Below are 22,647 nucleotides of genomic sequence, written 5' to 3' on the forward strand. Positions count from 1 at the left end.
CCCATTTCTTCTATGACTTAGTCCGTATTTTCTTAAATGAAAATTCTATAATATGCTTCTTACTCTGTATTATTCATTATTTTGGTAGGTTAAAACTAGCTATCTCTGGGTATACCACCCAAACCATTCAATGATATCTTTATTGATCAATTTACAATCTAATTTTTAAGAAGCATTTATTAAACACACACAGAAAGTACTCAAGGGAATACAAAGACACGTATCTTCCCACAAAGAGGTTAAAGAGCAGGAGATTTCAGTAGATACATTTAGAAATGTCAGTAATAGACCAATGAATCTTGAATGGGATCCAAGTCTGGACATTGCATTTATTCTTCTGTAGAATGAAAATAAATGCATGTCAGGTTATTAATGTCCCTAAAACAATTTGGGGGAGTGGATATTACACAAAAACATTTCCACCAGAAGTTTTGCTAACAGATCTACTAGTCATAATAAGGATGCTGAAGAGTTGAAATAGTAAGTGAAACCAAGCTGGGACTAAAATTAAAAAGAGAACCTCATCAGCTTCTGTGGTAATTTGTGGGGATTTCACAAGTCTGCAAGTTCACAGTTTTAGACCCTTGCCAATCTTTATCTCACCACAATATCTCATTTCTACTGGCTTCTTTTCAAACTTTGTTTCTAATCTCCAGTTCAGGAAACAGAGCATGTATATATTTATTTAATTATCTTAGCACCCTTTAACCATCAATCATGCAAAACTTGAAAGTATTCACCAAGCATTTAGGTAAAAAGATACTTCTTTACCACTAAATGCAACACAAAATATTTTATTATATTATTAAAACAGAAAAATACAAATTAAAATGTACAAATCTCACATTAACTTATTACTAAGTACTTGAATTGGGAGAAAAAGAAAAAAGCTACCATTAATCAATGAGTAGGAAAAAAATGCTGAAATATCTAAAGCTGTATTTACACTTGAAATGTCAAGAAATACTCAAGACCCAAAACGTATTGCTTTCATGCATCTAAAGCAATGTGATGGGAGTATGGGTTTGTTTTTTTTGTTGGTTTGTTTCGTTTTGTTTCTAAGATAAGTTCTCACTCTGTCACCCAGGCTGGAGTGAAGTGGGGCAATCTTGGCTCACTACAACCTCTGCCTCCTGGATTCAAGTGATTCTCCTATCTCAGCTTCCTGAGTAGTTGGGACTACAGGCATGTGCCACCACACCTTGCTAATTTTTGTATTTTTTGGTAGAGACAGGGTTTCGCCATGTTGCCCAGGCTGGTCTTGAACTCCTGACCTCAAGTGATCCACCCACCTCAGCCTCACAAAGTGCTGGGATTACAGGTGTGAGCCACTGTGCCCAGCCCAAACATTTATTTTTTGACAACTAGAAAATTCCTCATGTCATCTAGATATATCCAGATCTCCAAATCTTTGTTGTAACGTAGGCCCTATCTGAATCATTCTAATGAATTCTTTATTAAGGACCATATTCACAGCAAGATGACTATAGATGCCATAAGCCTGACATCAGCAATATCTTACTTCAATGTGCTGTGGATCCTAAAATAAAATCACACATTCCATATTAACCCAAGAACTCTGGCTCTGATGCTATAGGAATGAAATGCAAGAGCAGAGTTCCTGTCCACACACTATAAATATTGTCCTCAAATGCCTTGCTTTTTAAACTTTTTTCTCTTTATCTGATAAAGCCTATTTAAAGACATACAAATAATGAACCATGAATCTTTGTCCTTTCTCTAAATCGAAGATGGTGCAAGCTAATAAGTTCTACCTCACTCAGCAACTACAGGTTATAAACAGATTTAGCCCCTAGATGTATATTTTTTGTTAGGCCCATACAGGATCGGCTCTCACAAAGTTTCAAAAATTTTGAATTAATTGTGAAAATGTACAAATCTGAACCCTTACTTTAAAAATCCAGTGTTCTAGATTCTTGTGGAAAAATTGGTTCTGCTCATTTTAGGGCTGCATCCCCATGAGGCAACATTTGGATGGAGCTGAGCAGCAACTGACAGACTCCCAGTTCCCCGAAGTCCCTCCTACCTTCTGCTGTCTCCCCAAATTGAGACCAAGTGACATTACCATTTACCATCCCACTATGTGCCTTTTCTCTTTCAGTAGATTTAAGAGGAAAGTGAACTATCACTTGTTCCAAACAGAGAAAGAATTGTTCTTTTTTTATTTTAAGAGATGAAGTCTCATTATGTTTCCCAGACTGGTCTCAAATTCCTGGGCTCAAGCAGTCCTTCTGCCTCAGCCTCCCAAAGTGCTGGGATTACGAGCATGAGGCACCATGCCTTGTCCAGAATTTTTCTTATTCCTAATTCATTTCACTCATTACATCATTATAATATCTTCCTGGTCCTGTAAACCAGGGATCCCAACCACTGGGCCATGGCCTGGTCCATGGCCTGTTAGGAACCGGGCTGCCTGGCAGGAGGTGAATGCGGGTGAGGGAACATTACTGCCTGAGCTCTCCCTCCTGTCAGATGAGCTGTGGCGTTAGATTCTCACAGGACCTCAAACCCTATTGTGAACTACACAAACAATGGATCTATGTTGGGTGCTCCTTATGAAAATCTAATTACTGCCTGATGATCTGAGGTGGAACAGTTTCATCCCAAAACCATCTTCCCAACTCCCACCCCCTGCCCTGTCTGTGGAAAAATAGTCTTCCACGAAATCTGTCCCTTGTGCCAAAAGTGTTAGGGATTGCTGCCGTAGACATCTGCATTTACAAGCCCTACCTCAGACTCACTGGGCTACCTACTGACACCACAGATGCAAAAGCTAAGGAGGATCTTTCAAAGCGCAGGTCTTTGGAATGTTACTGTTTGTGGAGTGGACAAGGAAGAACGACAAAACAGTTACTATGCTTACTTAAGCCTTCTGACATATGTTTACTCAAAACGTAATTTCAAATTACAAGACAAATTTCACCTCTTGCCTGAACAAGAAAGTAAATTTGGAGATTTCTGCAGCATTTGTCAAGCTTAGTTAGTCTAAGACATTAGTATTTATTTCCACTTGTAATATCCTCTAAATGTCTAGATTGCCTTCAAGTTTTAGAGTTTCCTCAGATTTCTGGTTTATTCTTTTATATTAATAGAAAAAGTTCTTATAATCAGCAAAATAGTGATTAATGATTTCTAAAAAGCATGGGACTGGGTGCCAACGCCCCCTCAATACTTTACTTTGTAAAGATTTAGAGAAACAAGAATGTACATTTGGCTACCTGAAAAAAAATATGTACCTATTCGTGCTTAGAGGAAAACATTTTCAGATTCCACACACTATAGTGAGTATATAGTTTCACTCTCTCCCACTTCCTCTCTAGGTTGTTTTGGATTTGTTGACTACGAGTCACAGCTTACTTTTCCATGTCAGACTCAAGGAAATCACAGATATTCATCACTGTAGACCCTTGAGGATAATTTCCTGTAGGATAATTTCTAGCCCTTAGAATGAGTCACTTGTATAATTAGTGACTATACAAGTTGAACTGGTACTCTACTTTTGTTGTTGTTTATTACTCTAAAAAGAAAAACCAGAAACCAGGGAAGGGTTATTTACTGATCAGTGCAGCTGCGAGCCTTGGTCTCTAAGCACCTGGTTTCATCATCTCGGTCATTCACGTCTTCTGATAGTGTTTTTAGTCTACTCAGAGAAAACCGTAGCTCCAACAGAGAAAGAGGTTGTGCTAATAGGCGACACAGAATATTTCCACTCTTCAAGGGGACTTTTTTACTTAGTTGCCAGTTTAACTACCTCATTCTATAAAGGAGATCCCCAAGGCCAAAATGATAAGGTGATTTGCCTAAGTTGTAAATAGTGAGTTAGTAAAAGAAAGGAAAATATTCCATTATAGTGAGCTTCTATAGAATCCAGACTCATACTGGGATTTCTAAGACATAAAAAGTATATGAGGCAGTAGGCTGATTTTGAACTAACGCGCTTGCTTTAAAACCATCTGGGTTTTCTGACATGAAACCACCCTTTGGCCATTTTGATATGGAGAAATGAAACAGCTATATGCTATCATCAGTCATGGAATTTCTGCTCACTGGTCTGATTTCAAGGGCACCTATTTTTTTTAATTTTGTAAAGATTATTCCAATCTGGTCATCTCTCCTTCTCAAAAGATTTTTTTTTTAATTCAGCAGTCTGATCTAAAATGATAGCAGGGAGTTCAATAAAAAGCTCTAATCCCTGGCTGTTGGGTGCCGGGCATCCGATGCAGGTCTGGATGTCTGTGAGATGGGTGAAGGTGACTTGGTGGAGGTGAGCTTGAGAAGGTGGAGTCTGGGAACTCTAAATGGGTCTTGGCAAAAACCATTGGTTCTCTGGCTCCAACATCTGAGTCCTGACACTGTTCATTTACTCCTGTCATATTGAATCCCACAGATTTTGCTGGTTTCTTTTAGCCACTCAAACCTTGGCTTCTCTTTTTAACTCTTCCAGAAAAGACTTTCAAGTGCTCCTCTGCCCAGTCCAGACTCACTCTGACAGCACCACTAGGGACTCTGCCCCTGCTCTCCCAGGTGTTGGACCAGCTAGTCTGCATACTGCAGCTCTCGTTGTTGTCCCCAAATTCTACCCACGTCAGACAATGGCAGCTTTCTCAAGAGGGATAGGGATGGGATAAGTGGATTTGTCTGGAGCAAATGCCTCCCACATTGTCGGTTGTTTAGGGCTCAGGTGGCTCCAATCTTAGCTGTGGGGAGATACTTGCCTATTTTACTAAATGGATGATTGTGTCTAGGAGGATGCATGCCTCTTATTAATAGCTTGAAAGAAAATTCAAAGAGGCCCCTTGGTTCTGGTAGACAACCTGCCCAGTGAAATGAACACCTAAAGAAGAGGTACACACTCAGCATGATGGCACATCATTCTTCTGGATGACCTTTATACTTCACCCTGTCACTGCAGACTCATGAAGCCTGGGCAGAGCGAGCCAGGCGTGGTACTACTGGCTGACCTGCTTCGGTGCACCAAGGCTCCCATACGCCTCCCCAGAACATTTGCTCACTAGAACGTTCCCCTCCCCATCTGATCCCTCCATGGATCAGTAAGCATGAGCACAGCTACATTATGGGCCAGGGCAGCTTCCAGGGTAGAGGCCTGTCTTAGCCCAAGCTGGTATAACAAAACACCATAGACTAGATGGCTTAAACAACAGAAATTTATTTCTCACAGCTCTGGAGGCTGAGAAGTCCCTGTGAGGACTCTCTTTCTGGCTTGCAGATGGCCACCTTCTTCCTGTGTTCTCACATGGCAAAGAAAGAGAAGTCTGGTGTCCCTTCCTCTTATAAGGACACCAGCCCTATCAGAAATTACAGCCCCACTCTTGTGACCTTGTTTAACTGTAATTACCTCCTTATAGGCTCTATCTTCAAACACAGTCACATTGGGGGTTAGAGCTTCAACATATGGATGCTGGGGGTACAAAATTCAGTCCACATCTAGGCTCTCAACCAAGGATTGGAGATCTATACAACCCTGAAATCATACACAGAATTTTGTATATTTGTGTCCATGGGCTTCTTTCTAGGGTAAAGAAAGGCCCATAGCCTTCCTTGGGAGCTCGAAGTGGGTCTGTAATAAAAGTTTCATAACCTCTACTCAAACACACAAAGGCCAATTGCCCCAGAGGATTTCTGAAAAAGACACAGGGAAAAAAAATTCCTGAGGTTCTACCACTCAATGTCATTTTTTTTACCTTAAAGCAAATGGACTTGCCCAACGCAAAAGGAGAGGAAAAATAACTTCACCTCGTGATTCTCATCATCAGTTGTTTGGAGTCACAAAAATTTAAGATACTGAAATTTTCATCTCCTCTCAAGATTCCATGAGCAACTTCAGGCTGAACATTCAATTCTGAAAACAGGTTTTCTCTTTTGCAGAAGTATCTATGATCCTGTCCAGGTCTAGATCTACTACTCCTGACTCCTGCCCATGAAGTTGCTTCCTTCTCCACTTTGTTCACCCCCGTTACCCTTCAGCACCTTGGCCAGATGCCAGAAAGTCCACTCTGCTCTAGCCTAGGCCTCAGCCAGGGGCTACTGTGCTGTGCTGTCCACCAACCTCACCTGGCACCTCTCAGTGCAGGGCAGCTGAGAGATGGCTGCGAGGCTGCATAGACAATTATATAATTCTAGCCACATCACAAGAACACTATCCAATGGTAGCTTTCAAATAAAACTTACAACAATGAGGACTGATGATATTTTGTTGGCTCACAAACCACAAGAGTTCAGATGCAAACACAATGCAGTCCTCACACTAAGGAAATTGATAATACACGCAATCTCCACACCATCTTGTGTGCAATTTTGTATGTAGTTAATGTCTTTCTCCACAGGATATTAAAAAGCAATTACCTTTGTCCTTTAAAATGATTTGACAAATAATAGCATTATTTCTATGTTATAAATAAATAAGTTGGAACACAAAAAGATTAAGTATTAATACATTTCCAGTTGATTAATCAATCTATCCATCAACCAAGAAGCAGTTATTAAATAGTTTCTTGTTTCTTTTTTTTTTCTGGGTGACACTTAAGTGTTACTTTTTTTATTTTTAATTTTTTTGAGACACAGTCTCGCTCTGTTGCCCAGGCTGGAGTGGAGTGGCACCATCTTGGCTCACTGCAACCTCTGCCTCCCAGGTTCAAGTGAGCCTCCTGCCTCAGCCCCCCAAATAGCTGGGACTATAGGCAATGCACTACCACGCCCAGCTAATTTTTGTATTTTTAGTAGCGACGAGGTTTCCCCATGTTGGCCAGGCTGGTCTCAAACTCCTGGCCTCAAGCAATCCACCTGCCTCGGCCTCCCAAAGTGCTAGGATTACAGGCATGAACCACCATGCCTGGTCTAAATGTTATCTTTTAATCTAATAACAGTGTAACTCTAACAATAAAAGCAGCTAACTCTTACCTTGTCACAGAAAAAAATGTGTCTGTTTTAGGCCCAGTATCCAAATCATTCTTTAGTGGCTCAACAAATATGTCTCTACCTTCCAGACATTATGCCAGGGCCTGGGTATCCGGCAGTGAACTAAACAGGCCAGATGAGAAACTCTATGTGTGGATCTTGAGTTGCAGTTACATATACAAATTGGAGCTCCAGGGAAAGATCTGAGACAGAATTTACAATTGGGAGTTATCACCAGGTGAGCAGCATTTAGCGCCATGGCAATGGTTCAGATCGCTCTGGAAGAAAGTATAAAGAGGCAGGACAAGAGGACCCACTCTTAAGCCTTGGGCTTTCCAACATCTAGAGGTCAGAGAGGGGAGGAGTAGCAGCAAAGCATCTTGAGGAGCTCCTGTCAGAGAAAGAGAAGGAAAACTTAAAAGCACGCTGTGCCATGAGGGCCAGGGATAGAATGGAAGCTGAAGCTGTCAATCATGTTGAATGCTACTGCAAAGTTAAATAAGAGGAGAAAGGGAAATTATCTGCTTTTTTAGAATTTAACACAAGGAGGTCACTGGTGACCTTGACAAAAGTAGTTTTACAGAACTGTGGGCAGGGGCTAGGTTGGTGTGAGTGCAAGAGTAAACGAGAGGTAAAGAAACAAAGATAATGTGTGTAGAATATGAGCTCAACAAGTTTGTTTAGAATCGCAGTGAAGAGGCAAGCAAAGGATATTTTTAAAAGATGAGAGTTACTGAAGCACACCTATGCACTGATTAGGAGAGTCTAGTAGAGGAAGCTGAAAATTCAGAAGGAAGAGAAGATAACCAAAGGGAAGAGGATGGGTTCCAGTTATGATATGAACGAAGGAAGAAAAACATGGTTACAAACATGGATAATAGTTATAATTAGCAAGGAGAACATGAGAAAGGATCACATAAATCAGAGATATACAGTCATCAGGTTGGCAGCAAGAGTGTATCAAATCAGCCTGCTCTGATGCCCTCAGTTCTCTTTTCTGAGTGAGTTTTTGAAGACGAAAAAAGCCAGAAACAGAGAAATGAACTTCCCAAGTCCCAGGATCAACTGTCCCATGACTTATGACCTAAAGATCCTTTGTTCTGTCCTCATCAACAATGTGTCAGCTGGGAGCAGTGGCTCACACCTGTAATCCCAGCACTTGGGGAGGCTGAGGCAGGGGGAGTGCTTGAGCTCACAAGTTCAAGACCAGCCTGGCCAACATGGTGAAACCCCCTTCTCTACAAATGATACAAAAATTAGTTGGGTGTGGTGGTGCCTGCCTGTAGTCCCAGCTACTTGGGAGGCAGAGAGGTTACAGTGAGCCGAGATTGCACCACTGCGCTCCAGCCTGGGCAATAGAGCCAGACCTTGCCAAAAAAAAAAAAAAAAACACCCCACAAAAAAATCCCCAGAAACAACAATGTGTCCCTCATTGCTTTGAATATTTTCTGCTGACTAAATATCAGTATCCTTGCCTGCCAACATTTGATCTTTTGGACACCAAAGAGTGCTGTCAGCCTGTGTTGTGAACCATTCAACTTGGCTTTTCATTCTGAAGTACTGGCCATGACATCTCATCTCCACCCTGATGCCAGTGCAGCGGTATTTCTACAAGTGTATTAGGCCATCACCACTTACTGCTCAGCAGCAGACAAGCAAAAATGTTGCATGTAACTCATCTAAAGTGTCTTTGAAGGCATGTTTGAGTGAGATTTTTAATTGTTTCACATAGATCAGGATTTCTCAACCTCGGTACTATTGACATATTTGGTTGGATAATTGATTGTCATGCAGGGCTATCGTGAGCATTTTGGGATGTTTAGCAGCATCCTTGGTCTCTACTCACTAGATGCCAGTAATACTCCACTGCCACTCCCAGTGGAGACTATAAAAAATGTCCCCAGACATTGCCAAATGCCTTCAGAAGGCAAAATCACTCTCAGTTGAGAACCACTGATACAGACTGATGCCATAACATCAAAATGGAAACCAAAAAAAAAATCAATCAAACCCCTAAAATCTTTTCTAGTATCAGAATGTCTGTTTCTTGTGTAGGCAAATGCCTGGCTATTTGACTGAGTTTTTCAGTTTCCAGATGAATACTCGATATCTTCATCAACAAAAAACATTTGAATGAACATGTCTTTTAGACACCATCTCAACTTGATTTTTAATTCTTGAACCAATCAGCAAGATTTAACATGTCAGAATTTGACATAATTGAGAACATTTTAAAGCTTTCTAGGTCCAAATGTATTCCCCGCCTGACTAACTGGTGGATTTTGGCCCTTGTTTTATTCCTGTGTTAATCATTTTCAGTTGTGTTTTATTTTTGCTTTTTGTCATCAGCTGCTTTAATCCTCTTCTGGAGGAAGTCAGAGGATAAATATGAACACAGGCATTTTTTTTTCCATTGTGTATAGAGAGTTCTTTTTTTGTGAGAGCATTTTACCTCCTTTCCTACAGCCCAACTACTCGGTCCCATTGAGCCTTGAGCAATCTCACAATGACTTGATGTAGAAAGCATTACCTTTTTACTAATAAAGCATCTTCTGTGTTCCATTATTACTATTCAGAGTTGTTAGAGGTAAGGAGTGATGCTCAGTGAGAAACCATTAGAAGTAATTTGTTCTAGTACCAGCTCTATCAGTTACTGGCAAAAAGCTTGCATTTCTAGGTGTCAGTTTCTTTACATTCAAATTCAATTAACACTTATTGAGAGGAACGTGCTTTGCCAGGACAATACTTGATAGTTACTCAAAGGCTGTTTTGTAGTAGGATGTGGCTGCTCTGTATGGCAACAACTTTTGAAAATCAAGAGGTTCTCAGTTTCTTGCTTTCATAAATAATCGAGTAAGAATCAGCCATGAATTGTGTTAATCTTTCTTGAATCACGGCTTTTCCCATTGAGAAAATAAATGTATAAGTTTAATCTCTCTTGTGTGAAATACAAATTCTGCAATAACCAACTCTAGTTGGTAATATACGTATATACATGATAAAATGTTTAGGAATGAAGTGTACTGCTGTCTGCAAGTATGTTGCCCAGGCTGGTCTCGGAATTCCTGAGCTCAAGTGATCCTCCTGCTTCAGCCTCTCAAAGCGCTAGAATTACAAGCATGAGCCACCATGGCTGGCATTAATGGCTTTCTTAATGTGCAGCAATCAGAATTATCCCAAATGCTCTGAGTCTCAAAGTTGCGTTGTTGTTTTCTTGAGATGAGGTCTCACTATGTTGCCCAAACTGGCTACAAACTTCTGGACTCCAGCAATCCTCCTGCCTCAGCCTTCCGAGTAGCTAGGACTACAAGTGGAAATCTCAAAGTTTTGTTTGAGGGTAATAGGAAAATATTTTTTGATTTGTTTCCTATAGTCTCTGTATAATGCTGAACCAGGCTAACTGCTTTTCAAGGAATCCTTTCCCTATATAGGCTAATGGCATATTCATATGCTGATTATTCAAATTAAAACCTCCAAAACTTCTTTAACTCCCTTCTTTCCTGCATACCCAAATACAATTAATCTCAAGAACTATCAACTTTACCTTTTAAACATTTTGAAAATTCTTCCACCCTCTCTATTATCATTGTCTTGGTTCAAACCTATCTTTGAAGTCTTCTTTTGGTCTTTGGTATTTTTCTTTCTCTGATCTGTCCTCCTTATTGCCTTCAGAGATTTTTTTCCAGAATGCAAATGTATTCATGTCATCCCTCTACTTGACAAACTATGATAATAGTTAAGAATTATTATTAATTATTTTGGATGTCTGAATGACATTGTGAACTTTTTAAGAGAACTTATCTTTTAGAAACACATACTAAAATATTTACAGATGGAATGATGAAATATCTGGGATTTACTTCAAAGCTAATATGGGAAAGGGAGAACATCAGTAGGGATATATAAATTAAATAAGAATGACCATGAATTGAAAATTGTTAAAGTTAGATAATAAATGGGGGTTAATTATGATTAATTTTGTCTATTTTTATATATGGTTGAAATTTGCCACATATAAATCGGTTCTCAAAAATACCAATATGCTTCAGAAGGGCAAACACTACTGTTAACCACCCAGAACCACCTTATCTTTGCTCCTTTTCTCCCCTCCCTCTTCCAACATGTACTCTATGATTCAGCTCTATCAAGTTACACATTAGTCCTGGAATGCACTCTTTCAAATATAGTCTTTTTCTTCTTGAACAATGACTTTTTATCCTTTTATACCCAGCTTAAGTGTCACCAACGCAAGGGAATCATCTCTGATTCATCCTGATATAGTTAGTTATCTCCTTTCTCTGAATTCCCACAGAACATTTTGGAAACATTCTCTTTTACAGAATATACATTTATGTATTGTAAGATGATTATTGTAACCTTTTAAAAATATTGATCTATTTAACTAAACAGTAAAATCCTATGGGATAAATTCTATATTCTTCATGTTTGTGCAATATGCAGCACAAAAGCAAATGTTTAGAAATACCAAGTGAGGCCAGGCGCAGTGGCTCACACCTGTAATCCCAACACTTTGGGAGGCCGAGGTGGGCAGATCACTTGAGGTCAGGAGTTCAAGACCAGCCTGGCCAATATGGCAAAACCCCATCTCTACTAAAACAAAATACAAAAATTAGCTGGGTGTGGTGGTGGGCACCTGTAATCCCAGTTACTCAGGAGGCTGAGGCAGGAGAATCGCTTGAACTAGGAGACAGAGGTAGCAGTGAGCGAAGATTGTGCCACTATACCCCAGACTAGGTGACAGAGTGAGACTCTCTCTCTCTCAAAAAAAAAAAAAAAAGAAAAGAAAAGAAAAGAAATACCAAGTGAATCATCTTGTATGAAAATATATTCTGGATGTTGTCCCTTGCTTTTTTTACCTACATGGAAATCCTGGATTCTACTAGACTGTACTTCCTGAAGTTTTGGTTGAGAAAAATTTCTAAAACTGGTGATTAAAGCTCAAAACAATTTTCCAAATATATTAGCCTCTCATCCACAAGTTAGATGCGAGATGGTGTTTCAAATAGTTGCAGAATTTTATGCATGACACATGTCTCAGTCATCTTTGTAGCTGAAAAAGACAAACCTTCAATTCTTACATAATAAATCCACCATTACTGGCTTAAGCCAACCAAAGTTCCTGCAAATTCCAAAGACACGTTGAAAGCAATATTCCCTCTAAAAACATAAAGAATTAAAATAGCATGAGATATTTTACACTGGTTCTGCTTCAAGGTCTGCTTGGCCTTTTTGTCTATCTGTAATCATGGCCCCAAGAAACATTTCATGGGAATGAATATGATTTTCCTTCTTGGTGCCAATATTATGTCACTTCTTGTAAAAACCAAATATATTTTAAAGCAAACTGTCACTGCTAGTTAATCAGCTAGCCCAACAGTCAAGATCTTTTTCATACCTGTCACCATCTGAGATAGTATAATGATTTTTGAGTGTTGCCAAAGGCTTAGCTCTGCAGTAGCACCCTGCCAAAGATGCAGAGCAGCAGTTGAGGGAACACCTCAATAATAAAAACTGAATGTGTTCTGGGTAGAAGCTAAAAGGAGACTGCAGGGTGCAATCACAAATCCAGAGTCCAGGGATATTTCTTTGTCCTACAGCATCCTTCTAATAGAAATGGGTATGTATTAGGCATGACATGACATAATGTCAATTGCATGACAAGGACAGCAGAATCTCAACTCCACAGAATGGCTTCCTTTTTCATAGAGTTTTGTTGTTTTGAGATAGAGTTTCACTCTTGTTGCCCAGGCTGGAGTGCAATGGTGCAATTTTGGCTCATCGCAATCTCTGCCTCCTGGGTTCAAGTGATTCTCCTGCCTCAGCCTTCCAAGTAGTTGGGATTATAGGCATGCACCACCACACCTGGCTAATTTTGTATTTTTAGTAGAGACTGGGTTTCTCCTTGTTGGTCAGGCTGTTCTCAGACTTCCGACCTCAGGTGCTGGGATTACAGGCATGAGCCACCGCACCCGGCCAAGGTTGTCAGTTTTAACATAGACATAGTGAGAGACAGTGTGATTGGATGAAAAAGGCACCTAGTTTGTTTCCAGGCAGACTAGGACTAGTCTCTTACTCACTGGCTTGTGACCTTCTACAAGGTATATGACTTCTCTAAAATTTATTTTTCTCTTCTGCAAGAGTGCTAATGCTGTCTACCTCTGAGTGATGTGAAAATAAGTGTTATTTTGTTTCCTCTCTCAATAGCAGACACAGTTTAAATGCCTACAAGAGAAGAAAAGTGGAAAGAGATGGATTCATTTCAGAATCAAGAGTGACTGGGGAGAGAAACGGATTACAGAGGAATCTCTAGCACCACCATTCAGACTGGGCGCTGTCCTTACCATAAAAAAAAATGATCTCTAAAGCATCGTGTCAACTCATAAGATTTTGAACTGCAAGCATTCCATGCATAAATGGAATACTTTCTACTTTTAAAAAACAGAACTGAAAGCTGAGCAGAATTCAAAGTTCAGTCAAATTGAACTCATGGTATGAGTTTTCCAGAACCAAATATGGAGATTATACCCAATTCTTATTTAAAACTGTTTAAAATTCTTGAGTAGTTTATGACCTCCAGAAATCTATATTAACTTGAGACTTGAAGAGATTCATCCCTGATAGTCACAAGCAAGTTGTTAGAGTGTGGCCAGAAAAGGACATTTCTTCTTTACTCTTTTCATTCCAGGTCTAGGGAGTTCTGTAAAACCAACCCATGTGTGCACATTCCTAGGAAAGAATTCCTCCTGGTATCTTCCCAAAGTTAATTTAGGTAAAAGACTCCAAGGAAACTTGGTTCAGCCAAATTTGAATTGCTGGATGGAGGGGAAATTTTCACTTTCTCAAAACAAAACAGAGAACTGACTAAGCTAATTTTTTTTTAATGGAGTCTGATTCCATCACAGATTGATCACCTCTCTGCCTGAGTTCTTCCATAGCTTGTCGCTCCTGCTTTTGGTCAATTCATTAACTATTAAGGTCTCCAGCATAGTACAAACGCCCCAGATAGGAAAAGGACAAGCAATTAAAACTGCATACATACACTCAAATGCGGTTATTTGTCTGTGATTTTGAAACAATTCAACAACAGAAAAGTAGTGACTAGGCCAGGCACAGTGGCTCACACCTGTAATCCCAGCACTTTGGGAGGCCAAGGCGGGCAGATCACTTAAGGTCAGGAATTCAAGACCAGCCTGGTCAACATGGCAAAACCCCGTCTCTACTAAAAATACAAAAATCAGCCAGGCGTGGTGGCAGGTACCTATAGTCGCAGCTACTCAGGAGGCTGAAGCAGGAGAATCGCTTGAACCCGGGAGATGGAGGTGGCAGTGAGCTGAGATTGTGCCACTGCACTCCAGCCTGGGTGACAGAGTGAGAATCCATCTCAAAAAAAAAAAAAAAGATAGTGGCTAAAACATGCTTGTGGGATTAGATATGAATTTAATTTTTTTCCATATTTTTTCCCCATGTTACTAGCTCTCTGCCAAAGTTGCACCTGGAACATATTAAGAGTTGAAACTCTGAGAACACTTATAATACTTTAGCAAATCAATGGCATAATGATCTTTCCAAGGGGCTTAGAACCTATTGTGGGGTGGAGATCGATCCACCTGAACCAACAAAGATAAGGCAGCATTTGACAAATAGAGAAGACTTCAGAAAATAAAATTACCAATCTATTCAAATAGAAACTTAAAAGATGGGATATCTACAACCACAGAAGTCATTTATACATTGAGTTGAATTCTCCATTTACAATAGGGGCATCAAGGTTTCTATTACCCCACATTCCACAGACCATAATCCAGGAAGGTATACTTTTAACTTACTATTTCATATTCTTTTTTTTTTAAATCATAGTTGTTCCCTTTTGTCCTCTTGAAAGGTGAAGAAATTTCTGATTATTACAGTAATCACTAAAGAAAAATGCTCTTGAGTCAGCTCAGACATTAAACATTTTTCAGAATATTTTTTAATTCAAAGAAGGCTACCTTTCACATTCATACTCAGAAAAAGTTACTTTAGAAAGAAACACTATAATAGAGACTCTTGTCACAAAGCTGTCCACGTTTTTCCCCTGCCTCTAAGCCCTGGCCATTACAATATGCACTGTAAAATCATCAGGCAACATGCACTGCCATTTTTATGATCTTGGCAACATTCTGATGATACTGTCATACAATGAACTGAATTGCCATATTGGGAAACTGACAGATAGTGAAGCATCCCCATTATTCTAGCAAGTTAAGACTCTCTCAGTTGTGGGCAGATAATCATGCAGAGGGAAATGATCACAGTGGACACTATTCATGGTGATTAGAGTGCACTATACCGCCACAGGAATAAAGGTGCTGTACCCAGGCAGAACTTTCAAGAATGCTGATGGTTTTTTCGGGCAAGGAGCGTGCACACTGAAGAGCAGACTGCAGTTTTCATACCTCAGGAAACAACCAAATTGTCTCTAAAAGCTGAATGTTACATCATGCCGTAGTTGGTATAACTCCAACTTGACCACATGAGTCTTCAAGACAGAAAAATGATCACTAAGTTCCTTTGAAAATATTACCGTAAGCTGTGGCTGGGCGCGGTGGCTCACGCCTGTAATCCCAGCACTTTGGGAGGCCAAGGTGGATCACAAGGTCAGGAGATCGAGACCATCCTGGCTAACATAGTGAAACCCCGTCTCTACTAAAAATACAAAAAAATTAGCCAGGCGTGGTGGCGGGCACCTATAGTCCCAGCTACTAGGGAGGCTGAGGCAGGAGAATGGTGTGAACCTGGGAGGCGGAGATTGCAGTGAGCTGAGATCAAGCCACTGTACTCCAGCCTGGGCGACAAAGCAAGACTCTGTCTCAAAAAAAAAAAAAAAATTACCCTAAGCTAGCCAGGTGCAGTGGCTCATGCCTATAATCCCAGCACTTTGGGAAGCCAAGGTGGGTGGATCACCTGAGGTCAGGAGTTCAAGACCAGCCTGGCCAACACGGTGAAAACCCGTCTCTACTAAAAATACAAAAATTAGCTGGGTGTGGTGGCGCATGCCTGTAGTCCCAGCTACTCAGGAGGCTGAGGCAAGAGAATCACTTGAACCTGGGAGGCAGAGGTTGCAGTGAGCCAAGATCGTGCCACTGCACTCCAGCTTGGGTGACAGAGTGGGACTTCGTCTGAAAAAACAAACAAACAAAATTACCCTGAGCAAATACTGTGTCTGCAGACTAAGCTGACCCTGTTTCCAAAGTCAAATGTCCATAGGCTTTGGAAATATCATGAGTGGCATGTCGCAAATCAGTTACCCATTCACTCTTTGCCTATCAGAAGAGAATACAAATTACACAACTTTTTATCACCAAAGATAATTCCACAGATTATGTAAGTGAATGGTTATGAAATAGTTGAAATTGGTCTTTCTTTGAAAGATAGCATAACTAGGCCAGGCATGGTGGCTCAGGCCTGTAATCCCAGCACTTTGGGAGGCCAAGGTGGGTGGATCACCAGGTCAGGAGATTGAGACCATCCTGCTAACATGGTGAAACACCGTCTGTACTAAAAATACAAAAAAATTAGCCAGGCGTGGTGGCAGGCATCTGTAGTCCCAGCTACTCAGGAGGCTGAGACAGGAGAATGGTGTGAACCCGGGAGGCAGAGCTTGCAGTGAGCCAAGATCGTGCCACTGCACTGCAGCCTGGGTGACAGAGTGAAACTCCGTCTCAAAAAAAAAAACAACAAAAGAAAGATAGTATAACTAACAGAAAAAGCCTCGCACTTGGAGTCAGTAGACAAGAGATATAGTTGAGCTCTGACAGTTACTTTTCCCATGACCATAGACAAGTCACTCATTTTCTCTCGTCCTCTGTTTCCTCTTTGAAAACAATGGTGATGATACCCTCCCTCTTTCATGGGATTATGGCAAGGTGCAAGAAAGTGCCTTATGCCAGTATATATAAATGCAGGGGTTCATCTTCTCAATACAAAAGATGAGCTCAAAGATCAAAGCACAGCGACTCTACACACCACAGACTCTGAAGCTATAATAATCACTTGAAACAGCAAAAAAATCCGTAGACTTCAAATCCCATAGAGCAGTGGGAACATGACACAGGAGCTGTTAACTCCAGGGACTGTAAGTGAGCAATCAATACCAAGGGAAAGGAGGATCCAGGAAAGTTAACTTTTTGGAAGCAGATGTCTTTGAAACACACAATCAGGCAAAAACAAAGAAACAAAATAGGCATTGTATCCCAGAATGTATTTCCTTATTGTAAAAGGACCCCAAAACGAATCAATCATTTTATTTTCTTTCAAATCAGCTCCAGAGCATGACTTGTGGACTCTGTCGTGATTCTGAGTCCACTTCACGTGTACCCATATAACACCCCCTGTACAATGCCAATTTCTACAGAAGTGAGCAATTCCTAGCAAGGATTGGAGGCCATTCCCAGTGGTTGTGGTCTAGCAAACCACATCACTGACTACTACTGAGTTGGGCTTAGTTTTAGAGACAGCAGGCAGGTGGGATTAAAGATTAAAAATTATTCTTTCATGCGGGCTGGGCGCAGTGGCTCACGCCTGTAATCCCAGCACTTTGGGAGGCCAAGGCGGGTAGATCACCAGGTCAGGAGATCGAGACCATCCTGGCTAACACAGTGAAACCCCGTCTCTACTAAAAATACAAAAAAATTAGCCGAGTGTAGTGGCGGGTGCCTGTAGTCCCAGCTACTCGGGAGGCTGAGGCAGGAGAATGGCGTGAACCCGGGAGGCGGAGCTTGCAGTGAGCCGAGATCACCCCACTGCACTCCAGCCTGGGTGACAGAGCGAGACTCTGTCTCAAAAAAAAAAAAAAAAAAAAAATTCCTCTTTCATGATATAAATAGCTTGATCTTCAAAATGTGTAATCTTGTCAGAACGACCTTGCAGAAACATTGATAACTTTCTCAGAGATATCCACACATGGCATACTTGCTTGATTTTCCTCCTGATTGATCAAAGGTCCCCTACTGATTACGTACTACCTGATGCTCTTTCCCATTATCTCCAGTCCTAATTTTGACACTTAACCTAAAGTGGAGGAACGTGGACTGCCAAATAACATTTTTAAAAGGATTCAGGAGGCAGGTTTCTTAAGGGCTCTGCGTCTGATGACCCAGAAAATCCACAGGTTTATGGCCCACCCATGAGACAGTCAGAGCTTTAGATATGCAACTGGTGTGTGGAGAAGTATGACTCAGGGTAAATGGCAGGTGCAGGCAGCAGAGAAAAGCACACCTCTCCTCCCTCGCCACTGCCAGCTAGTCTCCTGCCCTGTGACCCACCCCCTACACCCACAGATCAAAAAAACAGAGCAGAGTGGCAGAGTGCATGGTTTCTATTCATCAACAACCTACTCAGACAACCAACCTTCCAGGCTGAGCACAGGGAATGGGTCTGATAATAGCTTTATCAACACTAAGCCAGCTATTTGGGGTGGGGCATGGGTGGAGCTGCTGTTCTCCAAAGGAAAGGAGTGACAGGAAAAATGGAGGGAAAGGCCAGAAGGGGCATGGGAGCCGTGTGCTGGAGGGTAATAACAAAGTTCCCGGTTGCTGTTCTTACCAACATCAGGACCGTCACTGAACTATTTTCAAAGAGAAAAACATGCCACCAGCCAGTGATCCTATAGAGCTTGGGCTTGGACTGTCACCGGGGGAAACCTAGCCCTTCCTGTCACGGAGAACTCGAAAAGGCCATAACACACATTGTGTGTGTAATCATATTGTGCTGGAAATACTCTCATTTGCATGTTGTGAGTTTTTAAATTTAAATGGGTGGGATTCCACTTTTATTTTTTAATGTGTACAGGTTCTACAATCAGATCCAGGTGTCCCACGTGTCTGTGTTACATACGGTCAAGTAACTAAGGGTGTCCCTCCTGTCTGTGTTACGTATGGTCAAGAACCTCAGTTTCCTATTTATAAAACTGGAATAATAATATATAACACATAGAGTTATCGTGAGGAGACTACGGAAATAAATACACTTGTTCAGCACATCATTTGGCATAGTAAGTGCACAATAAACGTAAGGGATTGTTATTAGCGTTGAAATTATGATGGTAATAGTCGTAGAAGCCTTGAGCTCTCTCTTCTGGCTCTGCACTGTGACTCTGATAAATTTGCTACAGTTTCCTCATCTTTGAAATGAAAGAGTTAAATCGCACTTTCTATCATTCCTATCCAGGTCAAAAAGTCTTTGAGTCAATGGATGTACTATCTGCAAGTAAAATCATTATTTTTTATTATTTTGCTATTAATATTTTGAAAAGTCAGGCTGTCATGGGTTTTTCAAAAGAGTCTGTTGGCTCTCAAAAATACAGCAGTTGGATAATTCAACTGCTCCCATTTAGACATTCCATTTTATTATGGGAGGCTGGATGATTCCAGAGACACAATTTCACCAGAGGGTTCTCTTCCACTATCAACCTGTGGAAAAACTGAAACTATACCAGGAACAAACTCCCTAAAGAATGACTCAGGAGGACCCCCCCTCCCCCAGCAGTCAGATAGGGAAGTCACAGACCACATGGCCAAGGGCTGACCCAAGGACCTCACACAAATGCCATACTGAGGAACAGAGAAGTTGGGACTATTTTTCCTCATTGGCCACTCTACATTTTGTGGATTCTTCTACATTCTAAGGAAAAGAAGGTGGAGAGCTTCTCCATGTCAGACTAGCCATTTGTTTAGACAGGGCATCTGAAACTGCTTCCATCAGAGAACATTGGTTGGTGTGGTACTCAAGGCCCACTGTGTTGAGGGAAACTCGACCGCAGAAGTGGCGTGCCCTGGGTCATTTTTAATCTATTCTCCACAAACAACAAGGGATGGTAAGGGTGGGGAGAGAACAGTGTTCTCTCATGGCAGGGGGCAGAGGGCGAAAGAAAACTGTATAGCTTGAGCCTGTATGAGAATCCATTTGTCACACAAGGAAACAAGCGCACTCCAGGTTGTCCTAGGCTTATCACAAGCAAAACAACCATTTGGTGAGACTTCAAATAAAAACAGCCCCTCTCTGCCCACCCTCCTCGAGGTCCATGCAATCTCCAGAAACAGGAACCTGTTTGGTTATCTCCCTGCAGCCTCTGATTCAAAGACCTGTCACTTTCAGAGCTTTATGTCATCAGTTTAGAGCTCTGCCCTCTCTCTTTCCCCCTTTTGCCTTTCCTCTGAAGCATTCTGTCTGGTGACTACCAAGGAAGGACAAAAGTCACCGAACAACAGCTCAGTTCCAGCATGGTGCCTGCTTTGCTGCTCGCCCAAGAGCAAGCACCATTACTGCTGAATGAACCTGAGAAAGAGCTGGTCCTCTCCATAATTTGGATGCCAGGCCTCCCAGAGTTAATCATCAGCTGCAGGCAGCACTTTCCCAGTCAGGTCATAAACAAGGAAGAAACAGCCCGAGCATCACGAAAACACTAAAATAAGGAAGACCAGGGGCAACTGAACATTTTAAAGTAATGAAGGTGAATTAGCTTGTTGGGGGGAAAAAAAAAGTAGCTATAAAATACAGCTTTCAATTAGTTGGAAACCGTGCAAGAAATCTAAATATGATTTCTAATGTGAATCTAAATATTATTTTGTCAATCTTCTATATTGCAGATAGTTCTACACAGTTAAATGAGATATTCTCAAAAATTGAATAGGAAAAATCAAATCAGCCATACAATAAATTCACAAGTTACTTTAAACAACTACGTTTTCAGGTTTCAGTGGTAGAAACAGATTAAAATCAAATCTAGTCATCAACGCACTTCAATGAAGTCTCTACTTCATAACCTGAATCTTGACTTTGAACCTAAACACCATGGACTAGAAAAATCTTGAACACTGGGAAACAAACTTTCTGTTTCCTAGACAGGAATGAAGCCATATGCCCCATTCATCCTCAAAGTTACAAGACACCATTGCCGAAAATAACAGTTTCTAAAAAAGGGCTGTGAAAACACCAATGGCTGTTAACAGGTACAAATAAAATATCTCCTTCTATCGTGCCAGAGGGAAACCAAAATCAAAATAAAAAGTTGTTGGTGGCTTGCAACACACACACACACACAGACACACACACACACACACACACACGGAGAGGGAATGAAAGAGAGAGAGAGAGGAAAGTCTTCCAGTTACTTACTAGGGTGGTTTTGTCGTGGTATTTTTCACATCAGTACTCTGCCTGTCCAGCTGCCAAGTGCCGGAGCACGCCGAGAGCAGCTGTTTCCTTCAAGCTGGGGCTCTGAGTCTTAACCAGTCACATGTACCTCCCGATAAATACCGCCCGCCACCGTGCCAGGAGGTCAGAAACTGAAGATCATTCTTCTCCTCACTCGCAAACCACCTCATAACCCCTGAGTTGGCTCAGCCACCTCATGAGCACGCAGAGCGGGATATTCCACAATTTGTTTTCCTTTAGTGACAAAAGCCAAACAGCTGATAAGTCACACTGAAGGGCAGGTCACTGCAAATGGAAAGTTAAATGTGTTTGCGTGTCTGTGTGCAGAGGGGGAGACTGGCAGGCTCCATGCTCTCTCATCTCACTCAAGTTTTCACTGGGGCTCTCTAACAGCAAGAGAAAGGATCACCAATTCGTACAGCAGGTGGAAGTTGCTCTGTGTTAACCCCGGAGTACAACTGTTTGGTTTCGTTTTCTCAGAATCTCAGGCTCCAGTTTGTTAGACGAGCCACAAGCCTGACTAGGTGGCTGGTGCTGGGGAAGGCAGACCCTCACTCACCATCTAAGAATGCTTAGGTTGGACTTCAAAGGCCGGGGCTGCTAAGCCAAGGGACGCTGAGGGGCAAATATGGCAGGGGTTAATAAAGACTACCAAAGGCAGCTTTATCTGAAGAGCTCTTGGAAGTGATTTCAGGTAGCTTTAGACCAAACTTCCGCATTGTTATCTGTTGAATTGCATCGAGCAGTTGAGATTATCAGCCAGCGAGTGTGAATGCAAACAAAAATTATCACCAAGTTGACAACGCACTTTGCAGACGCACTACTGCCCCCTTTGGTGTGCTGGGAACTTGGAGCAAACTGCCGTTTTCTGTGCTGCTCGCAGACGTGGCAAACCATCCCTCATGTTTTGTTGAATTCATATGTCTCACCTGAGCTGATGTTCCCACCCTTCCCTTTTCATCCTCCCTTCCGAGGAAAGCTCTTGAAGTATCTGACTTTGCATAGTGTCCGACTATGCAAAGTGTCTGACTTCTTGGTATAGTAAGGGTGACACTTCCCCTAATCAGTGTCTGGGCCCGCCCTTCAGGTAGAGATATGACATAGAGGCAGCCTATTTGGCAAAGTGAACATCCAGAAAAGATGGTTGAAGTCCCCCAGGGGATTTCTGAACCATAATGAGCCTGTTAAACTATTAACCCTGATTTTTAATACATAATGTCTTACTCAATATAAGAGCCTCTGTGAGTAATCTTGTATATTTAGGCTTTGTCTCATAATTATTTACAGTGTTAATCAAAGCAGAAAATTCCCTCCATACAGAGGATACAGTGTTTTCTAGAATAAGAGAAAAAGACAAAAAACCCTCAGTCTCACCATACTATCAGGGGAGTAACTTGTTGTCAACTTGTGAGAGCCCAAAGAGCAAATGGGAAAATTTTGTAAGCACCAAAACAAATCCCTTCCTCAGCATTTAAAGTTAGTAATAGAAATAAACTT

The 22,647-nt window shown here is 41.3% G+C and overlaps 1 protein-coding gene across 3 annotated transcripts in view; it reads right to left on the reverse strand.

Annotated features, from left to right (window-relative positions):
• Positions 1-22,647, reverse strand: part of RASGRP3 (RAS guanyl releasing protein 3) — a 126,519-nt gene that overhangs the window by 65,258 nt on the left and 38,614 nt on the right. The window contains exon 1 of one of the 3 annotated variants that reach the window (XM_054545288.2): positions 21,112-21,614. The gene's annotated coding sequence lies outside the window, so the exon portion shown is untranslated. 3 annotated transcript variants of the gene reach the window in all.

The sequence above is a fragment of the Pongo abelii genome, chromosome 12 (genome assembly GCF_028885655.2).
Source record: "Pongo abelii isolate AG06213 chromosome 12, NHGRI_mPonAbe1-v2.0_pri, whole genome shotgun sequence".
Classification (NCBI taxonomy): Eukaryota; Metazoa; Chordata; class Mammalia; order Primates; family Hominidae; genus Pongo; species Pongo abelii.